Genomic DNA, 23,646 nt, shown 5'->3' on the forward strand with positions numbered 1-23,646 from the left:
CACTGACCTTGAGCTCTCAGAAGACTGATGAAGAACTGACTTATGGGTATCAGCTCGTTGACTCAGTATAGTTAGTGATTGTGTAAGTATGTCCTGAAAGTGAAGTGGAAGTGGAAGTTAAAAGTGTTCAGTCGTGTCCAACTCTTTGCGACCCATGGACTATACAGTCCATGGAATTCTCCAGGCCAGAGTACTGGAGTGGGTAGCCTTTGCCTTCTCCAGGGGATCTTCCCAACCCAGGAATCGAACCAGAGTCTCCCATATAGCAGGCAGATTCTTTACCAACTGAGCTATCGTCCTATTTTTGATAAATTGCAAATTCCTGGTATTCAAAAACCATCTGTATCTCAAAATTCTGCTGTGAGTTTCTAGAAAATAGAACTCAAGTCCAGTCAAATATTGAAAGCAAGAGTTTCGGGTAGGGAGAAGGTAGTCGTTTCCTTGGAGTAGACAGAATGCAGACAGCGAAGAGTCAAAACTTGAAAAACATTTAGTGCTTCCTAGAAAGTTGTTTTCCAGTACAAGAAATACTGCTTTCAAGTACAAGAATTCCCTGAACTTCCCAAAAATAAACGAAAAATAAATAATAAAAACCACTTCAGGCTTCAGAGCCCATTCCTACTCTGTTCACTAAGCACTTCCTTTCCTCTTGGCATGTTGGCTTTTGTCCCCTCCCCAGGAACCCCAGCCCTCACCCAGCAGGGGTTTACAAGGCCTCTGGGAGCTTGGTGGCCTCCCCACACTTCCTGGTCCCCATCCACCACCCCCAGATCTTCCAGAGTTCCCTGCTTCCTGTCCTGGAGCTAAGCCTCTTATAAGACTCACAGAAGGTGGGACACTTTCTTTTGAAGCCCCTGAAAATCTGTTTCTTCTAAAATAAGGCACCTAACAACCACTGAGTAAGGGAAAGACTGAGTATCTTTCTTCTTCATTTTGTTTGCTTTTGTTTGAAGCATCATATTCAGTCACATCTGCTCACACCCAAGTTTAGCAGACTGTTGGCTACTTAGAATTTCTAATGTCAGATTTTCTTTGGGCCCACATACTACACACAGGCTTCCCAAATGGTGCTAGTGGTAAAGAATCTGCCTGCCAATGCAGGAAACACAAGAGACATGGTTTTGATCCCTAGGTCAGGAAGATCCCCAGGAGTAGTAAATGGCACTCCACTCCAGTATTCTTGCATGAAAAACTCCATGGGCAGAGGAGCCTGGCAGGCTACAGTCTGTGGGGCTACAAAGAGTCGGACATGACTGAGTACACACATATACACAGTCTTGTGCTTTATTAAACTAGTCATGCTATTTTCATTCCCATTGCTAGAAACTGATCTTTTCAGTTTGCATTTGCTGCAGTTCTGGCTAATGAGATGGGAGATGTCTGCTGGTGAAATCTGAGAAAGTTTTCCTTGCTTTAAAAAAAAAAAAAAAGAGGCACCTCACCTAGGTTTGGTAACTAAATGCATCTTCATGATCTTGCAGTGATGAAGAGAATCCTGAGATTCTGAGAACAGAATCTGACCTACTCAAGGTGGTAGAGCAAGAAGATGGAAAGAACCTGGGTCGTCTTCTTACTGACCCTGGAGATGTCTGACTTTAGGGCTACTTCTTAGGAAACATTTGAAAGTAAGAAGTTTTCCTCGTTGTTTAAATCATTCTGAATCAGGCTTTCCACATACTTGAAAATGGCATGGCCCACTCTGGAACTGATGAATGAGACAATAAACTTAGTAGTGTGTGATAACAAAAAGCCAGGCATGGAAAGACATAACAGGAAAGGAAGCTTTCTTTGTCAAGGAAGGAGCAGTGCAATGTCTGGATGCAATATAATGTGTGCCATTTAACTTTGTCTTTTGGTCCAGCCACCCACCAGATTTGGAAATCATGAGTAAATATTGAAAGAAGTATTTATGTTTTAAAATTCCATAAGCAGCATCCTCCCTCTACCCTGGGGCCCAGAGGAAGATGTTTCTCTTGTTTCAAACTAAAACCCCCACGGCTTTGAAGCTCTTGAGCTTCACTGCCTCACTGCAGTGAGAGAAATAGGTGCTCAGCAAATGTCCACCAGAAATAGGAATCAGGATGAAAAGTGGTGTCCATGGAGCCTGCAGGGGCTGGGGGAGTGGTAGAAGTCCTCCCACCCCACCCCATGCCAGACGTGGTGTCCCTAAGCATAGCACTGGAAACTGGCAGGAGACTGTGAAGCCCAGTGGCTCACAGCACTGACCAGATGGATGGGATCTGGTTGTGAACACATGTGAGACTGTCTCTGGAGACTGCCAGAGATATTTAGGAGAACATTGCTGGAAGCTGGTAATGAAGGACCCTGCACCAACAGGTGGGAACAAAGGTAGGAGAAATTTGAATGACTGCTGTTCCTGTCACTTTATCCATACCCACAGGTAGCTAAAAAGCTGAAAGCAACTGAGAAAAAAAGGAAGCCTTTGTGGCCCATTAGGAAGGGAGCTAGCATAATATTTTGATGGAATTTCCAGCAAAGCAATAGATTAGAAGTTTAAATGGATTATGGCACTGCCCTTATTGAGTCATTTTTCTTTATACCTATCCAAGCAGAATCATAACCAAGGAGAGAAATGTGGGTCCCATAATGAGAGGACAAGAGTCCACTAACCAGATCAGCCTTCAGATAATTCTGGTAACAGGAATCACTACTTGAAACTTTAACATTTTTAATCAGATAAAATTAAAAGGGAATCATTACTCACTTAGTACCAGACATCCTGGAATGCGAAGTCAAGTGGGCCTTAGGAAGCATCACTACGAATGAAGCTAGTGGAGGTGATGGAATTCCAGTTGAGCTATTTCAAATCCTAAAAGACGATGCTGTGAAAGTGCTGCACTCAGTATGCCAACAAATCTGGAAAACTCAGCAGTGGCTGACTGGAAAAGGACTGGAAAAGATTAGTTTTCATTCCAATCCCTAAGAAAGGTAATGCCAAAGAATGCTTAAACTACCATACAATTGACTCATCTCACACGCTAGCAAAGTAATGCTCAGAATTCTCCAAGTCAGGCTTCAACAGTACGTGAGCTGTGAACTTCCAGATGTTCAAGGTGGATTTAGAAAAAGGAGAGGAACCAGAGATCAAATTGCTAACATCTGTTGGATCATCGAAAAAGCAAGAGAGTTCCAGAAAAACATCTACTTCTGCTTTATTGACTATGCCAAAGCCTTTGGCTGTGTGGACCACAACAAAGTCTGGAAAATTCTTAAAGAGATGGGAATACCAGACCACCTGACCTGCCTCTTGAGAAATCTGTATGCAGGTCAGGAAGCAACAGTTAGAACAGGACATGGAACAACACACTGGTTCCAAATAGGAAAAGGGGTAAGTCAAGGCTGTATATTGTCACCCTGCTTATTTAACTTATATGCAGAGTACATCATGAGAAACACTGGTTTGGATGAAGCACAAGCTGGAATCAAGATTGCCAGGAGAAATATCAATAACCTCAGATATGCAGATGACACCACCCTTATGGCAGAAAGTGAAGAAAAACTAAAGAGCCTCTTGATGAAAGTGAAAGAGGGGAGTGAAAAAGTTGGCTTAAAGCTCAACATTCAGAAAACTAAGATCATGGAATCCAGCCCTATCACTTCATGGCAAATAGATGGAGAAACAATGGAAATGTGGCAGATTTTATTCTTTTTAGCTCCGAAATCACTGCCATGACTACAGCCATGAAACTAAAAGACGCTTACTCCTTGAAAGAAAAGTTATGACCAACCTAGACAGCATATTAAAAAGCAGAGACATTACTTTGCTAACAAAGGTCTGTCTAGTCAAAGCTATGGTTTTTCCAGTAGTCATGTATGGATGTGAGAGTTGGACTATAAAGAAAGCTGAGCACCAAAGGATTCATGCTTTTGAACTGTTGATGTGCTTTTGAACTGTGAACTGAGAAGACTCTTGAGAGTCCCTTGGACTTCAAGGAGATCCAACCAGTCCATCCTAAAGGAGATCAGTCCTGGGTGTTCATTGGAAGGACTGATGCTGAAGCTGAAACTCCAATACTTTGGCCACCTGATGCGAAGAGCTGACTCACTTGAAAAGACCCTGATGCTGGGAAAGATTGAAGGCAGGAGGAGGAGGGGATGACAGAGGATGAGATGGTTGGATGACATCACTGACTCAATGGACATGAGTTTGAGTAAACTCCGGGAGTTGGCGACAGACAGGGAGGCCTGGCATGCTGTACTCCATGGGGTCACAAAGAATCGGACATGACTGAGTGACTGAACTGAACTGAACTGAGATTCAATCACAGAGGATTTTAAACTGTAGAACTTTGGGACAATTGAGCAGTGACTATAAAACTAGAAGAATCAGGCCTTCCAATATTCACTTAGAATCTGTGCTGAAACTGTAGTTGTGTTCCTATATCTGCTTTCATTGTTGATTCTAACCCCAGGGCATGGGGTGTGTGTTGGGGAGGTGGGTGTGAGTATATGTGGTGTCTTCAGAGACTCAAGTTTGTGAGAAGTAGCATACCATCTCTCCTACTTGGCCTTGATGGACCTTACCAAAGAAAATCTGGGAGATCAAAACTCGTATTTGGCTAAACCTGGAACAGAATTCAGTGGATTCTTGTTTCCAACAATCAAGAATCCACTGAGCAGAGCAAGGAGGAAGCAACATAAAGCCACCAAGATGAGATTTTTTTCAAAACACTCTGAGATGACAAAAAATCAGTGACAAAATTAGCAAAGCCCTCTAGCTTAATCTTTTCACTTTCCTAATTCACATAAAATAAAATCACATTTCAGCGCCACCCAGTGAAAGATTGAGGGAAATGGGAAATGGTTACTACTGGCATTTCAAAAAGGGTCATTCTGAAAAATGGAGCAGGGAGGCACTCACCATGGCATGGTCTAGAGCATGGTTCTGTGGTATTTGTAAATTTGCTTTAAATAACTGTAGGTACTTTAAAGGGGGAAATCCCTTAAGTACCTAAAATTATCCCCAAAGGAATGTTCTAGGCCCTGGGATTCCCTTGGGAGTGAGGCTTACACCACGGTTAGGTTCCAGAGTCTTAACTAGGATCAGGCAGGAACATCAGAGTCCAGGGAAGTAGGAGGCAGAATCTTGGTGAAAACACAAAATCATGTTCAAGAAATCATAGGGAGATCAAACCAGAAAATCTGAGTACAACATAAGATCAAGGGGCTGGCTTCAGGCCAGGAACAGGAAAAGAAGCCCGAAGAATGAAGGAAGAAAAGTGGAGAAGGTAGGATTCAAGGGAGTAGAATTCAGAAAGTTTATTGTATGCAAGATCAGGTGTCCAAAAGGTTCTCCTATTGGGTCTGGCATAGTTCTAACAGGAATGGTCACCCTGGCTTAAAGGAGCAGATAAGAGTAAAACAGAATAACTCAAGGGAAAAAACATGCCAGGAAAATTTTGTTCTTTCTATCCCTACCGTCAACTATCTCAACTATTGATCTCACTTCTCATCCACAAAATATACAGGGGGCAAATGATTGCCAAATGTAGACAGGCATTTTCTTTCTACACAAATAACTTTAAAAACATAATTTCAAACAGTTTCAAATAAGTTTCAGGGGGCATTCCAAAGAAGAAAAATCACTTTTCAGTTAGGAAGAGAAAATGAGAAAATATACTATTTTTGAGCACCTGGTAAGTGCCAGGCATGGCTTCTCACCACAATCCTGAAATATTATTAGCCCCAATATTTATATGAGGAAATAAAGACTCAAGAGGTCCATCCCCAGATAATCCAGGAGAGACAGATGCAAGGCCAGATATGACTCAAAAGATTTCTCGTGAGAGAACCAGGGAAGGTTCATGTCAGGGAAATGGCCTGCCTTCTGAAGCTTGCAAGATGGCTAAGAGAAGCTTAAAGGGAGTTGCCTGAAGTGAGCATTCTAGGAGAAGAAACAAAGTGAGCAAATGCAGAAAGATAGGAAATGCAGATGCTGTCTGAAAAATGCAGACGACTGAGTTAGTTGGAAACGGATGGAGCAACAAAGAGAGCCACACAAAAAGAGGAAGTATAAGAAGTCATGATCAGAGCCTGAAAACGCTTCCCCACAAATCCATGTGTCATGCTTGTGGTACCTGCATGTTCTACAGCCACTCTAAAGAGCCCCATCAAGTAAATCATTGCAGGACAAATTAAAGCTCATGCCTGATTTTCAGGACAGGAATCAAGGCTCCTTAACTTGCCCTAAAGTGTACACAGGGACTCTCTTGAAGTCACTGGAAACAAAGGCTCAACCTGGCGAACATCCAGGGGAGACCTCATTCTTGGGCTTTTATGGCATGTTTTGTTTTCAAAGAATATTTCAGCTTCTGGAATATCACACTTATTCAGAATTCTGTGATCTATAGTGATGAAACTCCTCAGTTCACCCCTGGGGCTCCCAGGCTGTCACATAAAGTAGTGTTTTACTTCTAGCTTATACCTTGGAGAGTCTGGAGACTACCGGAGCTTTCACATGTGTCCCTGAGAGGGTCACAGTGCTGCAGTCCCTCCGCAGGCTTCCTCTGCCGTCTATGCCTCTGACCTCTGTGCTCATCTGTTTCCCATGATTCCTACTGGGCCCCAGGGCGGAGCAGTATAACACAGCACAGCATAATTCACTTTTATAGAGCATCCTTCATGCGAGCTATCACAGGGAGCTAATCAAATGCTGAGGAGAAAGGGTCTGCTGCAGGATAAGATTTAAAGGGAGGAACTGATTTAGTGGCTCAGGGGGCAGAAAAGAAATTTCAGATAGATGGGTTAGGAGAAGTGAAAGAACAACCCCCGCTGTGGTAAACCGTGGGTGGAAAGAAGTGGCTGAGTCTGGGGGGAAGAGCAAGCAAGGGTAGGAAAGCAGCTGGTATTCTGAGAAACTACGGATCCTTTCACAGCCCAAAGTGATTGGGATTTCATTCAGGAAAGTAAGTGAATTGTTGGAAAGCCTTTGGGACCAAAGAACAGAAAACCCAACACCAAATTATTTGAACAAGGAGGAAATGTTAATATCTCTCATCACAAGATGTCCTAAAGGTGGCCTAGTCAATTCAGTGGCCCAACAATGTCATCAAAGTCCCAGACTCTCGCCCTCTTTCTACTCTGAATTCCTCCATGTGTCAGATTTGTCCCCAGAACTGCAATATCCCAGGTCACAGGATGGCTAATGCAGTTCTGAGCATCACACCTAGATACAGCAGCATCTAAACACAACAATATAGGAAGCAACAGAAGAAAGAGAGGCCGTTTGCCCAGCAGGTCCTTTTTGTAGAGTGAGGAAGTCCTTCCCAGAGCGCCTCCACAAGACTTAACCCCAGCATTGGAGTCTAGTCTCTTTCTAAACCAAAGATGGATCAACATAATTGGTTCAGACCAATCAAGATTCACTTTTAAGTCACATAAGAGAAAGGTGGGCCCCTAAATTCAAAGCTTTGCCCACAAAGAAAAGGAAACAATGGTGACTGATCTCCACCCACTTGTCTCATAAAACAGGCTTTGCATCTGTTGTAACCTGGAGGAGTAGATTACATCCAATACATATTTACCTGTACAATTTAGCTTACTTGTTTAGAATTTAGACAGACCATACTGGAGGGAAAAAATCTCCTATACTGAGAAAGAAAATAAGAATTTCTAAGTGTAAGGTCATGTTTGGAAGAAGCGGCACAGGGAGCTGAATTTAGGCCTCATTTTATTTTATTTATTTTTTTTTTTAATTTTATTTTATTTTTTTAATTTTTATTAGTTGGAGGCTAATTACTTTACATCATTACAGTAGTTTTTGTTATACATTGATATGAATTAGCCATGGATTTACATGTACTCCCCATCCCAGTCCCCCCTCCCACCTCCCTCTCCACCCGATCCCTCTGGGTCTTCCCAGTGCACCAGGTCCAAGCACTTGTCTCATGCACCCAACCAAGGCTGGTGATCTGTTTCACCCTAGATAATATACATGTTTCAATGCTGTTCTCCTGAGACATCCCACCCTCGCCTTCTCCCAGAGTCCACAAGTCTGTTACATACATCTGAGTCTCTTTTTCTGTTTTGCATATAGGGTTATCGTTACCATCTTTCTAAAGTCCATATATATGTGTTAGTATACTGTAATGGTCTTTATCTTTCTGGCTTACTTCGCTCTGTATAATGGGCTCCAGTTTCATCCATCTCATTAGAACTGATTCAAATGAATTCTTTTTAATGGCTGAGTAATATTCCATGGTGTATATGTACCACAGCTTCCTCATCCATTCGTCTGCTGATGGGCATCTGGGTTGCTTCCATGTCCTGGCTATTATAAACAGTTAGGCCTCATTTTAGAGTGAAATTGAACATATTTACAAATAGAAGGAAAGCATGTTTGAGATCAAGGACTTCTGCTCTTGGCAGATGAATTCTGGAAAGGGAAAATTTTAATTCTGAATTAAAAATGTAATGGTAGAGTCAGAACCTTTTGAGAGCAAGAAGCTCCTGTTTCTGGAGGGGGTAGAGTAGCTGTGAAAGGGAAATACGCAAGAATGCATAGCCAAATATCAATCCAGAGACTTGTACATGAGAACTTCTGCAAAGTCCAAAGCAAAGAGTTGTATGAAACCCACAGGAATAGGAAGAAGACACATTTTCGGTAAGTGTGGAACCAATCTGAACTTTACAGATTCTGAGCTTGCCGATCTTGAAAGTTTTGGGGTTTGAGTTCATTTAGTTTGGGCAAAATTCATTTCCAAATACCAAGGAAAAGAATCGGCCCCAAAGATTACTGAACATCAACTAGCTCTTAAGAAACCACACAGGGATGAGTTAAGTGTAAATGAATCACAAACACACAGATTAAATTTCTTCTAAACTGCACCAGAGTTTAAAGGCCAAGGGGAAAAGCACTTGAGGCAAAAGACATTTTAACTTTGCAGAACCTAAAACATTTTTAATGAGTTTGAATTCATTCAGTTGCGATTCAGCTGAGTTCTTTCTTCCAAACCCAGTGTTCCACCTAGTGATGTTTTTACAGCTGCCAGTCTAGACCTGCTTCACCTTAGGAAATTGCTTTGGTGTTTTGTTTTTTTTTAATGTTAAATTCTTGATCCAGTGTGATCTAAGATAGTGGAGAACATTATCACGGCAATGACAAAATTGTTATACTAATGGCCCCTAGTATAAATGATAGAAAGTTCTCCACTCAATACTAGAGACAAGATTAACAAATCTCAAAGATAAGACAAGAAGTACTCTTCTCAAAACTTTACATTTAAATGCTAGTGATCCTATAACAGGAATTCTTGTGTCTTACAACCACTTGTGGAAAGTTATTATTGAGTATGCACTAGGTATCAGGTAACATTGGAGATAAATGGTAAAGATGCAAAATTATTTTTTGTCATTTTACTCCTTGTTCTGGATGAACACTGCTTGATAATTGGCTCAAAGTATTATGCCATGAACGTCTCTTTCATACCCTCACTTTCTTACTTTTTGGAGTGGGTGACTGTCCCCTATCAGTCTGTTTTCTATTATCGTCTGCCTCTTACCTCTCAGTCACTCCCATATCAGACTCTCTCAGATAAACATCTCTTCCTTATAACAGATGCTTAAATACTGAGAAGTTGAAATATCATTAATTCCCTTATTTCTCCACTAGACTCCTCTACCTTTTGCCTGCCTACCTCAGACAAAGCTCCTTCTACTCTCTTTTCCATCTGCTCAAAATAGAATATAATTATTAATACCTCAGTGTTCATATCAGCATTATTCACAATAGCCAAGATATGGAAGTAACCTAAGTGTCCATCAACAGATAAATGAATAAAGAAAATGTGATATACATATATATGGGCTTCCCAGGTGGCACTAGTGGTAAAGAACCCACCTGCCAATGCAGGAAACATGAGGTGTGGGTTCAATTCCTGAGTTGGAAGATCCCCTGGAGGAGGGCATGGCAACCCATTCCAGCATTCTTGCTTGGAGAACCTCATAAACAAAGGAGTCTGACAGGCTACAGCCTATAGGGTTGCAGTCAGACATGACTGAAGCAACTTAGAACACATGCATACATATGTACATGTACACACACATACACAAATTGAGTATTATTCAGCCATAAAAAGAATGAAATGCTGCCAATTGTGACAATTGGATAGACCTAAACAGTTAGTGAAATAAGTCAAAGAAAGACATACAGTGTATGTCTTTTATGTGTAATCTACAAAATAAAACAAATGAACAAATGTAACAAAAAGAAATAGACTCACAGATACAGAAAACAAACTAGTGGTTACCAGAGAGATAACATAGATGAAAAAGATTAAGAGGTATAAACGATTAGGTATAAAATAAATAGGTTACACGGAGAAGGCAATGGCACCCCACTCCAGTACTCTTGCCTGGAAAATCCCATGGACGGAGGAGGCTGGTAGGCTGCAGTCCATGGGGTCGCTAAGAGTCGGACACGACTGAGCGACTTCACTTTCACTTTTCACTTTCATGCATTGGAGAAGGAAATGGCAACCCACTCCAGTGTTCTTGCCTGGAGGATCCCAGGGATGGGGGAGCCTGGTGGGCTGCCGTCTATGGGGTCGCACAGAGTCGGACACGACTGAAGTGACTTAGCAGCAGCAGCAGCACCAAATAGGTTACAAGGGTGTAATGTACACCATGGGGAATATAGTCAATATTTTACAATAATTTTGTATGGAGTATAATCTATAAAAATATCAAATTACTATGCTGTATACCTAAAACTAATATAATGTTTTAAGTGAATTATATTTCAATTAGAAATAAACTAATACATAACTAACTTTGGTTACCCACTCCTCAATGGTCTGGCTTGAGCTAGGTGTAGAATTTAGAATATTTGAACGAAAGTAGATATTCTACATCTTTTAGTGAGCAGTCCTTGAATATGATTTCTTGAAACTGACATTGAGCTAACTTTTTTTTTTGAACTAACTTTTGTATTTAAAGTTCTACTCCCTAAGAACATAGGGTGCAGCCAATCTGTGCCAAAATATAGTTTTGTGGTAACCCTCCCAATGAAATCCAAACAACAGTTAGAGCATAGAGGTATCTTACTTCCGTGGAACACGTTTTATATCACAGACATTATATGCTTGCATCTCAGAAGGACCTGGTGAAATGAATGAGTACTACCTCCATTTTACAGATTAGGAGCCTGAATTTCAGAAAACTTACACTTCTAGGAAGTGGCAAAGGCAGAATTTAAAGAAGTCCATAGGAACCCATGCATGCATGCTAAGTCACTTCAGTCGTGCCCAACTCTTCGTGACCTTATGGATGGTAGCCTGCTAGGCTTCTCTCTCCATGGGATTTTCCAGGCGAGAATACTGGAATGGGTTGCCATGTCCTCCTCCAGGGGATTGAACCTGGGTCTCTTACATCTCCTGCAATGGAAGGCAGGTTCTTTACCATTAGCACCACCTAGGAAGCCCAGGCCTCATTTGTTAATTAACTTCTCAGTGCAGTGGTCCAATAAAGCAGAGAGGGAGTGTTGGAGTTCTTTGGCTAGGGTAACACTGCAAGAGCTAGAGTTTTGTTTTGTTAGCCTTAATTCAGTTAAGGGGGAAGAATGACACTTCAGGGGAAAGAACCCAAGTTGTTTTTTTCTTTTTCTTAATTAAATTATATTTTACAAGAATCCCTGATGAAACTAGAGGGAAACAAATCTTGCTTCTCCACTCTCCTTCAAACAAGTACCTAGAATATCCCTCCTAATTCTTGACTTGGGGAGATGGCTTATGTAATTATTATCACAGCAGCCTCTCCTGTTAAAGAAAAACCCAATAACAAGCGCATTGGGCTCTCCCTGCCTTGGAACAGAAGACTTCCCTACAGCAGGAGAGACTCACCACATCCAGTGAAAAAAAAGATCACAGATCTTGGATTTTCATTTGGACATGTGTTTGAAGAAAGAAACAGGAAAAGCGTGTATGACCAACAAAGGAGACACAACTGGTGAACCTATTTTCATTGCACAAATCCTGGGAAATTTTCTCTGGGAGCCAAAATAAAGCATTCATCTCCTCCATTCCTTTTTTAGAAGACTCAAAATAGTCAATGGATTTCCACTCCTTTTCTTAAGGCCATTTCCTTTCCCCCCTCCCCGCACCCACCTCTCACTCCAAAATAAAACTTTTTTCTGCCAGCCAACACATTTTCTGGTCACCACAACAACAAGCAGATTCACAAAGCAAATGAGTAATTTGGAATGTGACAAGTCTCTCATCTGACTCACAGAAAGAAAAAAGTAAAGGTGGCTACTGCCAAAATGGAAATGCTTTCTGGAAAATTCTTGAAAATACTCCTAAAATCTCAAATCAGGCAAGTAAATATACCCTGAGGAAAAACATGGAATTTCTCAAAATATAAATAAGGTAAAATTTTTACTGTTAAAATGATGGAAATGAATATGCTGATGCATCTGTATAAATGAACCTTTTTTCCCTTTTTCTAATGTCATTTTTTTTAACACTTGAGCTACTGCTTAAGAAGTCGCCTGCCAGGCAGGTGGTGGTGATGGTCACTGAATTTCTATATAGGAGGGGCTTATAGGAGACCATCTGTATAAAGAGGATGCTGGGAACTTGACAACAATCCAGCATCTAGTGGATTTTACTTAGACACTACAATTATTGGCGGGGATTCTGTGGTGAAGAATCTGCCTGCCAATGCAGAAGATGCGGATTCGATCCCTGGATCAAGAAGGTCCCCTGGAGTAGGAAATGGCAACCCACTCCAGTATTCTTGCCTGGGAAATTACATGGACAGAGGAGTCTGGTGGGCTACAGTCCACGGGGTCTCAAAGGTCGGACACAAGTGAGCAACTGAACACACATATGCACAGTTTTTGGCAGCAGTACTTGGAGAGGGAGCTAATGAAGATTATGATGAAACTAGTAACCACTCCAGGCGACAGTGGTAAACACTGCTCCTGTCTACCCAACAACTATTCCACCTTTCTTCCTCCCAGACAGAACCCTGATTTTGACCAGTCAGCCACTAATGCTCTAAACAGCTATGTTCCTTAGGGGAACATGGTCCAGGACCAAAGCCAACTGGCCTAAGATAACCCCAAGGGTCTTTTCAGGAATGTTTTAGGAATAAGCATACAACCTAACTCTGACCAATTAGAGGTGAGGAAAAGTCTGCTGGAGGAGCCTGGCAATGATTTCCTCACTCCTAAGCAAGACAATCTGCTCTACCACAAACACCGACCCACATGGATGTGACTCGACACCGTCACAGTCATCCTGCTACGGGCCTGAAGATGCAGTCAAACCAGGGGCTGACTGAGGACGGAGGCAAAAAGAATCTGGGTTGTTGACAATATCACTGAACCTCTGAAGCAACATATCTGAGAGACAACCCTATCTCTGGACTTCTTACAATGTGAAGCAATAAATCTCCATATTGTTTAAAGCAGTTGACTCAGGGTTTTCTGGTGCTTGTGGGCAAAAGCAGCCCTAGAGATATATGGCCACTCTTAGTCTGCCGTGCCCGAGCACCATCCCATGACACAGACACTGGCTTCGAGGCCATAGGGGCTTCAAGATGCTGACCCAGAATTCAGACACTGGAGCCATAGCCTCCTATCTTATGTAAGACCCAAGACCTTATGTAAAACCCAACAGTTTCTGAGCAAATAAAAAAGATGATATAAAATTTTAAAAAACTCAAGATCTCCTTATTCAGAAGAGGTTCCACTGGTTGCAGAATGTTGCACTGTATTTACAAGGGGCACTTATTTGGGTTTAATTTATCAGAGTTGCTCTCCTGCTAATACTGTACCAAAACTTAAAGAATAAAGAATGCAGTCTTTGTCACAGAAATGGCGACTTAGTCTCTCCATCAGTTTCAAGCTGAAATGTTTATCTTTTTGAGATGTTTGCATTCACATGCTTGCTTACAGCAAGAAAAGTACAAAAGGCAACAGAGAGACTGAAAGTCAGAATCAGTGTGAGCAGCTGGTTCCTGCATTAAAAGAAAACTGATGTAATAGGGGCTTCCCAAGTGATGTAAGAGGTAAAGAACCACTGGCTGGTGCAAGAGATGAAAGAGATATAGGTTTGATCCCTGGGTTGGGAGGATCCCCTGGAGGAGAGCATGGCAACCCACACCAGTATTCTTGCCTGGAGAATCCCACTGGCAGAGGAGCCTGGCGAGCTACAGTCCATAGGGGTCGCCAAGAGTCAGACATGACTGAAGCAACTTAGCATGCATGCACAATGTAACAAGTAACTGGAGTAATATTTTTTAAAATACCAAGTGTTTATTTTATTTTGTATTTCTATGTATTTGACTTCTCCTTAGTAAACCCAAAGCATCCACCTGCTCTTGTGGTGAAATAGGATTGTTCTGACAGGAAAATAAAGAGAAATAAAGAGCTAATCCTCAACTGCTAATTTCAGAATAAGACAAAATAAAGCAATAGGTTTGTAAGTCAGGTGTCATTAAGAGGGGATTTGTTTAATGAATGTTTTATTGTGAAATAATTTAAGCATACTGACAAGATAATGACATTATAAACAATTTTTTAATCTATATCCAAAATTTTTAAAGTCTTAACCTTTTCCCTTCTTTTCTTTGGATCTTTTTTTTAACAAAGCATAAGTGATACCTCCTAGCCCATTTCTCTCTGCTCTGATCAGTGGATCATTCCCCTAAATGTTTGTATACTTTTACCATATTTGTCTACTCCCACACCAATATATGGCAGAAAGTGAAGAAGAACTAAAGAGTCTCTTGATGAAAGTGAAGGAGGAGAGTGAAGAAGTTGGCTTAAAGCTCAATATTCAGAAAACTAAATCATGGCATCTGGTCCCATCATTTCATGGGAAATAGATGGGGAAACAGTGGCTGACTTTATTTTTCTGGGCTCCAAAATCACTGCAGATGGTGATTGCAGCCATGACATTAAAAGACGCTTACTTCTTGGAAGGAAAGTTATGACAAACCTAGATAGCATATTTAAAAACAGAGACATTACTTTGCCAACAAAGGTTCATCTAGTCAAGGCTATGGTTTTTTTCAGTAGTCATGTATGGATGTGAGAGTTGAATGGTGAAGAAAGCTGAGCGCCAAAGAATTGATGCTTGAACTATGGTGTTGGAGAAGACTCTTGAGAGTCCCTTGGACTGCAAGGAGAGCCAACCAGTCCATCCTAAAGGAGATCAGTCCTGGGTGTTCATTGGAAGGACTGATGTTGAAGCTGAAACTCCCATACTTTAGCCACCTCATGTGAAGAGTTGACTCATTGGAAAAGACCCTGATGCTGGGAGGGATTGGGGGCAGTAGGAGGAGGGGATGACAGAGGATGAGATGGCTGGATGGCATCACCGACTCGATGGACATGGGTTTGGGTAGACTCCGGGAGTTGGTGATGGACAAGGAGGCCTGGCGTGCTGCAAGTCATGGGGTCGCAAAGAGTCGGACATGACTGAGCGACTGAACTGAACTGAACCAAACACCAATATATGTTATTACTTTGTGCGCCTTTAAACATTATATAAATTGTAACACCATGTACAATTTCAACTGAAATCTTCAAGTTTTCTTTCATTCATTAATCATTATCCCTGGGCAATTAATGATAGATTGATAGATATAGCTATTTTCATTCAATTTTTTGGCTTTATAACATATTCCAATTTACTCATTCCCCTACTAATGGACAGATTGTTTTCAGTTTCTCAGTATCCAAAAAATGCTTCAATAAACACTTTTGCCTCCTTTAAAGGTGTGAAAGTTTTCCTACAAATGTTTAGACTGAATCATATAAAACTGTCAATATTCAACCATTTTGACTTATGAGTTGACAAATTTATTTGGCCCACCTTATTATATATCTTGAGATTAAAATGCTAGTTGATAGGGTGTAAATGTCTTCAATTCGACCTGCTATAGCCAAATTTTGAGAGATATTTTTCTAAAATCCTTTTGTAACCAGTGCCAAAGTCTTGAATACTCAGGTCAAAGAGTTTATTCCATGGAAAAAATAGGTCTTCTACCTATAAGAGGGAAGGGTTGGACAAAGAGGAAGAACCTGGAAATTTCTATGTAGTTCTGTCATCTACCAAACCTCAGAGATAATGCTGTGCTTCATTTCAAACCCCCAATTTTCACTATGCCCCAAGGCTAAAACATCATGGATGACTGAAAAAAACTTGGTACACTATTCTAGGAGTTCGGGTCAATGAAGTTTGAGCTTGTCTTTAAGAAGCAGCCCAAGGGGATATTTGGAACCACAAATTATCCACAGTTAAAATAGCAATAACTTCCCATGTAACCCTCTTTCCTTAACTAGAACCAGAAAAGATAGGCAGTGGTTGGAGAGAAGCAAAGGAATATGTAGCGATTCCTGTATCATTTCAATTTCTGAGCCCAAGGAATAAAAGTTTGTTTCTTAACACAAGATCAGATAGGTTGATGTTTGCTTGCTCAAGTGTACATGTTACTCCTATAGGTGATTTGATAATTACACTCTGGAAGGCTGCATTAGAAATTACTATGTAACTTGTACTCATATAATAAATACACACCACCTGCTTTGTAGGGCTTCCTTGGTGGCTCAGAGGGTAAAGAATCTGCCTGCGGGGCAGGAGACCTGGGTTCAATCACTAGGTCAGGAAGATCCCCTGAAGACGGGAATGGCAACCCACTCCAGTATTCTTGCCTGCAGAATTCCATGGACAGAGGAGCCTGGTGGGCTATAGTCTATGGGATTGCAGAGTTGGACATGACTGAGCAACTGATCCTTCACTACTTTTCACTTTCACCTTGTAAACACTATTGACAGTGCTTGCAACTTACCATATCACTAAAATGGCAAAAATCCAGTGTTCAGTTATAGTATCTGGATGCTTGTAGTACACTTTTAATGACTGGAAATGCCCTGACCACCCTCCACCAACCAATATTGCCCCCAAAAAACACAATGTACAAACCTGGATCCTTGTAAAATTCTTTAAACATTTTATTGTTCTGGAGTCCTTAGATATTTCTTTTCCTATATGACTGATACTTATGAGTTCATGAACTTAAGTTTTATCTGCCTTATATAGATAAAGTATGATATTATAGCTAATATATCTTTATTTTGCTACTGTAACAAACAACCTCAATGCCTGATGGCTTCCAATGAATGTATCTATTTTGTTCATGTTTCATGAGGTTGGCTCCAGATCTGATCTCTGCTCAGCTCCACACACACTCATCTCCATTGGCCAGAGCATGTCACACAGTCAAGCTCAAAGTCAGGAATCAGGCCATTATACTGTGTGGGGGCATATCACACAGGACATGAAGAGGAATGCAGAACCCTATCATAGGGAGGGAGGGAAGCATGGTAAACAATAATCCAATATATCACAAATGGCAAACCACTTCAGTATTCTTGCCTTGAGTACCCCATGAACCATATGAAAAGGCAAAAAGATATGACACTGAAAGATTAACTCCCCAGGTTGGTAGGTGCCCAACCTACTGAAGAGGGGTGGAGAAATAACTCCAGAAAGAATGAAGAGATGGAACCAAAGCAAAAACAACACCCAGTTGTGAATGTGACTGGTGATGGAAGTAAAGTCTGATGCTGTAAAGAACAATATTGCATAGGAACCTGAAATGTTAGGTTCATGAATCAAGGTAAATTGGAAGTGATCAAACAGGAGATGGCAAGAGTGAGCATCAACATTTTAGGAATCAGTGAACTAAAATGGACTGGAATGCCAGAATTTAATTCAGATGACCAATATATCTACTACTGTGGGCAAGAATCCCTTAGAAGAAATGGAGTAGCCCTCATAGTCAACAAAAGAGTCTGAAATATAGTACTTGGGTGCAATCTCAAAATTGACAGAATGATCTCTGTTCATTTCCAAGGCAAACCATTCAGTATCGCAGTAATCCAAGTCTATGCCCCAACCACTAATGCCAAAGAAGCTGAAGTTCTATGATGACCTACAAGGCCTTCTAGGAATAATACCAAAAATGATGTCCTTTTCATTGTAGGGGACTGAAATGCGAAAGTAGGAAGTCAAGAGATACCTGGAGTGACAGGCAAGTCTGGCCTTGGAGTACAAAATAAAGCAGGTCAAAGGCCAACAGTTTTGCCAAGAGAACACACTGGTCATAGCAAACACCCTCTTCCAACAACACAAGAAACGACTCTACACATGGACATCACCAGATGGTCAATACTGAAATCAGATTGATTATATTCTTTGCAGCCAAAAATGGAGAAGCTCTATACAGTCAGCAAAAACAAGACAGGAGCTGACTGTGGCTCAGATCATGAACTTCTAATTGCAAAATTCAGACTTAAATTGAAGAAAGTAGGGAAAACCACTAGGCCATTCAGGTATGACCTAAGTCAAATCCCTTACGATTATACCGTGGAAGTGACAAACAGATTCAAGGGATTAGATCTGATAGACAGAGTGCCTAAAGAACTATGGACGGAGGTTTGTGACCCTGTACAGGAGGTGGTGATCAAGACCCATCCCCAAGAAAAAGAAATGCAATAAGGCAAAATGGTTGTCTGAGGAGCCCTTACAAATGACAGAGAAAAGAAGAAAAGGAAAGACATACCCATCTGAATGCAGAGTTCCAAAGAACAGCAAAGAGAGATAAGAAAGCCTTCCTAAGTGATTCATGCAAAGAAATAGAGGAAAGCAATAGAATGGGAAAGACTAGATATCTCTTCAAGAAAATTAGAGATACCAAGGGAATGTTTCTTGCAAAGATGGACAATATAAAGGACAGAAACAGTATGGCCCTAACAGAAACAGAAGATATTAAGAAGAGGTAGCAAGAATACACAGAAGAACTATACAAAAAAGATCCTCATGACCCAGATAACCATGATGGTGTGATCACTCATCTAGAGCCAGACATCCTGGAATTCAAAGTCAAGTGGGCTTTAGGAACCATAACTACAAACAAAGCTAGGGGAGGTGATGGAATTCCAGCTCAACAGTTTCAAATTCTAAAAGATGATTCTGTTAAAGTGCTGCACTCATTATGCCAGTAAATTTGGAAAACTCACCAGCGGCCACAGGACTAGAAAAAGGTCAGCTTTCATTCCAATCCCAAAGAAAGGCAATGCCAGAGAATTCTCAAACTACCCCACAACTGTACTCATCTCACACGCTAGCAAAATTCTCTATTTAAAATTCACATACTATGCTCAAAATTCTCCAAGCTAGGCTGCAACAGTATGTGAACCAAGCACTTCCAGATGTTCAAGCTGGATTTAGAAAATGCAGAGGAACCAGAGATCAAATTGCCAACATCCACTGGATCATAGAAAAAGCAAGAGAGTTCCAGAAAAGCATCTACTTCTGCTTCATTGACTACATTAAAGCCTTTGACTGTGTGGATCACAACAAACTGTGGAAAATTCTTAAAGAGACAGGAAAACCAGACCACATAAACTGCCCCCTGAGAAACCTGTATGCAGGTCAAGAAGCAACAGTTAGAACAGGACATGGAATAACAGACTGGTTCCAAATTGGGAAAGGAGCATGTCAAGGCTGTATATTGTCACCTTGCTTATTTAACTTACATGCAGAGTACACTGTTCAAAATGCTGGGCTGGATGAAGCACAAGCTGGAATCAAGATTGTCAGGAGAAATATCAATAACCTCAGATATGCAGATGACACCACCCTTAAGGCAGAAAGCAAAGAGGAACTAAAGAGCCTCTTGATGAAAGAGAAAGAGGAGAGTGAAAAAGCTGGCTTACAACTCAACATTCAAAAAACTAAGATCATGGCATCTGGTCCAATCACTTCATGGCAAATAGATGAGGAAACAGTGGAAACAGTGACAGACTTTATTTTCTTGGGCTCCAAAATCATTGCAGATGGTGACTGCAGCCATGAAATTAAAAGACGCTTGCTCCTTGGAAGAAAAGCTATGACCAACCTAGACAACATGTTAAAAAGCAGAGACATTACTTTGCCAACAAAGGTCTGTCTAGTCAAAACTATGGTTTTTCCAGTAGTCATGTATGGATGTGTGAGCTGGACCATAAAGAAGGTTCAGTGCTGAACAATTGATGCTTTTGAACTGTAGTGTTGGAGAAGACTCTTTATGGTCCCTTGGACTGCAAGGAGATCAAATCAGTGAATCCTAAAGGAAATCAACCCTGAATACTCATTGGAAGGGCTGATGCTGAAGCTGAAGCTCACATGATGCAAAGAACTGACTCACTGGAAAAGACCCTGATGCTGGCAAAGATTGAGGGCAGGAGGAGAAGGGGACTACAGAGGATGAGATGGTTGGATGGCATCACAGACTTGATAAACATGAGCTTGAGCAAGCTCTGAGGGTTGGTGCTGGACAGAGAAGCCTGGCATGCTGCAGTCCATGGGGTCGCAAAGAGATGGACATGACTGAGCGACTGAACTGAAAAGCAAAGCACCAGCATAAAGAAATTAGCAGATTTCTTTAGTAGCTTGCATACAGGTTCTGAAGATAATTTCAAATGAGCATTTTCAAGAATATTTGCAGCAATGATAGCATCATCAGTATAAATGCATAATCCCTTAAGGTGATACTTCAAAAAGTAAAACTCATTGGATAATTCAAGATCTGGTTTTTGTTGTTATCTTATTTTGTCTTTTACAAATTCTCTTTTTATAGTCTTCCCTGCATGTATTTCATAGGATGCTTTACAGTAAATATATTTAGTGTTTGTTTCTGTCTTCCACAGCAAGTCAACATATATTATTTGAACTTCCAGCAAGGATTCTGAGAACCTGAAATAATTGCTGCATTATGCTTGTTTCTATGGGGCTACAAAGACAGTTCTAATCCTTAACCAATATTCAAAAATGTGCATGTTAGATAGCCAAGATAGCAACAAAAGTCAGATCTTGAATCATCCAATAAATTTTACTTTTTAAAGTATCACCTTAAAAAATTATGCATTTATACTGATTATGCTACCATTGCTCCAAACATCCTTGAAAATGGTAGAAGTCCACCCTGGTACTTGAAGCTGATAGCCTCTTTAAAAATAAGCAAAGCAAAACTGATTATTTCCATGGATGTTCCAGTGGAAATTCCAAATAAAATTAAGATAAGAGATGGCAAATGAAACCTCCCCTAATGATAACAGATCCAAGGTACATGATACAATGTGGGCCTCTGACAAAAATACTGCTCAACTACAGCTTATATGACGACTTCTTTCTCTCCAAATTCATACCCAACTCTTGGAAATGTCATACAGGAAAAAACTCTAGAGAGGGAATACCTAAAGCACATAGCAGTGCATTGCAACCCATTGATTTCCAGTCTGAAAATCGACTCTCCTTCTGAAATTCAGTGAGAGATTTTCAAGCTCTCACTGTGTGAAAGGATATTCAGGAACCTGATAAGGACAACAGTGGCAGCCCCTGGATTACAGTGCTGGGGACTTAATAGGATAGACCATTGTGAAATCTTAGTCCTACTGGGGCACAGCTGGACCTAACCTCCCCCTGCCCAGCCTGAACTTCACATCTGCCAGCTTATCGCCCTGCAGCTTTATTTCCCTTTTCTTCCTCTCTGCCTCTCACCCTTAGGCTGGGAGTAGGGGGTGGGGGTGATAAGAACGGGAGAGAGGGGAGCTCACGATGGGATAAGATTATTAACACCGGTGTAAACTTCAGGCCAATCTGAGTAAGAGAATTACCTCAAAGTCCCTCTTTGTAAATTTGCATTCTTCTTCCGATACAGTCTTTAAAAGCAGTATCTCTCGCCCCAATCTAGCCCCTCTTAGGCAGCTCTGCTGGTGAAATTTATGAGCTGTAGGAATGTTATCCATTTCAGTATGTTCACATGAAAATAAGTGCAGAAAGGAAAAATCTTCACCGGCTGCTTTGACGGAACTCAGAAATCAAATGCACCGCAGAGTTCCTTTCTCCTGAGCGCTGAAATGCGTGGTAAAGGCCCCGCCCGCACGTTCCCAAAGAGATTCGCTTACAGAGATCGGTATGGGGAGGCTGATTGGGTCTCCTGAGATAGATCTCATCCTCTGACAATTCACCGAGACCCTGCTGAACCTCGCGCGTCTAATTACCTGCGTGATACCTGAGCCTTTCTCCCCGCGCCCAAGTCCAGCGCGCAAACTCTCCCCGAGGCGCGGCAGACACACAGCTGGGGGGCCGGCATGGGCGGAGAGAGGCCCCCCAGCTGCCTCTGGAAATCCACATTTTAGGGCCTTGTAGTCATTTCCTTGCTTGTGAGAGGAAAGTTTTTGTACATTTTTATAAAAGGAGGCCCGAAGAGAACACCCTCCTCTTACTTCCTAATATATTATGTCCTCCCCTGCCGAGTCCCGGGACTTAGTCTGGATTTGGTAACTGAAGTAATATAAATGTTAGCTAAGAAGCATTCCCGCAATATGGTTCCAATTTAGGCCTGTTTTGAAGTCGAAAGGCCCAATATGTCTCATAGATTCTTCGCTGGACATTAGCGCTAATGTAATTTGCGGAGGAGAGCGGGCCGCGATAGAGAAGGCGGCCGGGCCTCAGCCGATCAGGACGCTTTCCCAGTGCCAGGGGGACCCGTGCGCTCGCCCAGCCCACGCCCACCGCTTTTGATGTCGGGGGCTTTGCTCAGGAAATTGCCTTATACTTGCCAGGGTTTGCAGATAAATGGAGCAAGGTAAGAGCTGTACCCTGTCACCACCCTCTCTCCCCTCCAGGCTCTGGAAGGAGGCAGCCCCGGCTGAATGCAGCCTTTCTCTGCAAGCTGTTTGCACTTTACTTCAATCACGTATCTCTCCGAACACCGGCTTGATTTGCGAAGACACGAGTGCATTTTCGGAATGGGGCTGACGCGCCCCCTCCCCGAACCCTCCCCGCTGTCCGCAGCCCAGCACTGCGCTCACACCCCTCCCCAACTCCAAGGCTGCATGGCGGTAATGAGCATATCCCCCTGGAACCGTCTGCCCTTTATCTTGCTGGGGGGACCCGCACCTTTTGAACTGCCATCTGTAGATTGTGTTGGTGCACTGACTTGTTAACTGTGCCATGCTGTGAAGGAAATGGCATGATTTAGATCAAGTGCTCAAGACGGCTGTTCATAAGAAACACTTGAGCCAAGCTGTTGCTGCTCAGAAAGTGCCCCGGGGAGAGGGGTTCCGTTTCGGGTCACGGTGCTGCCTTGTATGGGGGCAGGCGCAAAGCGCTGCAATCCCCCGGCTTCGCGAGGCTGGAGGGAGGGGGTGGGGAGAAACATTATGAAACCATAGAAGCGAGGCTGCCAAATTAACTTCTCACCCTTTCAATCACACTCCAGAGGATAAAAGCCTAACATTTCTGCCTCAGAAACAGGCTCGGTTTACACCAAACAAGTTATTTCTCTAATTTATCAGCCTGGCCAGCTATCCTTCTAATTACTGAAAACGTGTGCTCTTTTTGAAGCCACTTTTGTAGGTGTACAATGAACAGCCAGCTAGGAAATGAGTTTTGGAAAATGTTTGTGGACAGGACTTCCCCAAGACTGCTTATCAAAATAACTGAAAAGCAGAAAGTTTTTGGTTTCAGTTGTTTTGTTTCCATGAAGATGGTTTGCTTAATTCCAAGGGGCCAAAACAAAATTGAGGAAACGCAAGTTCAGGTAAGCTGGAAAATGGTTCAATCTTCA

This window comes from Odocoileus virginianus, chromosome 6 (assembly GCF_023699985.2).
Source record: "Odocoileus virginianus isolate 20LAN1187 ecotype Illinois chromosome 6, Ovbor_1.2, whole genome shotgun sequence".
NCBI lineage: Eukaryota > Metazoa > Chordata > Mammalia > Artiodactyla > Cervidae > Odocoileus > Odocoileus virginianus.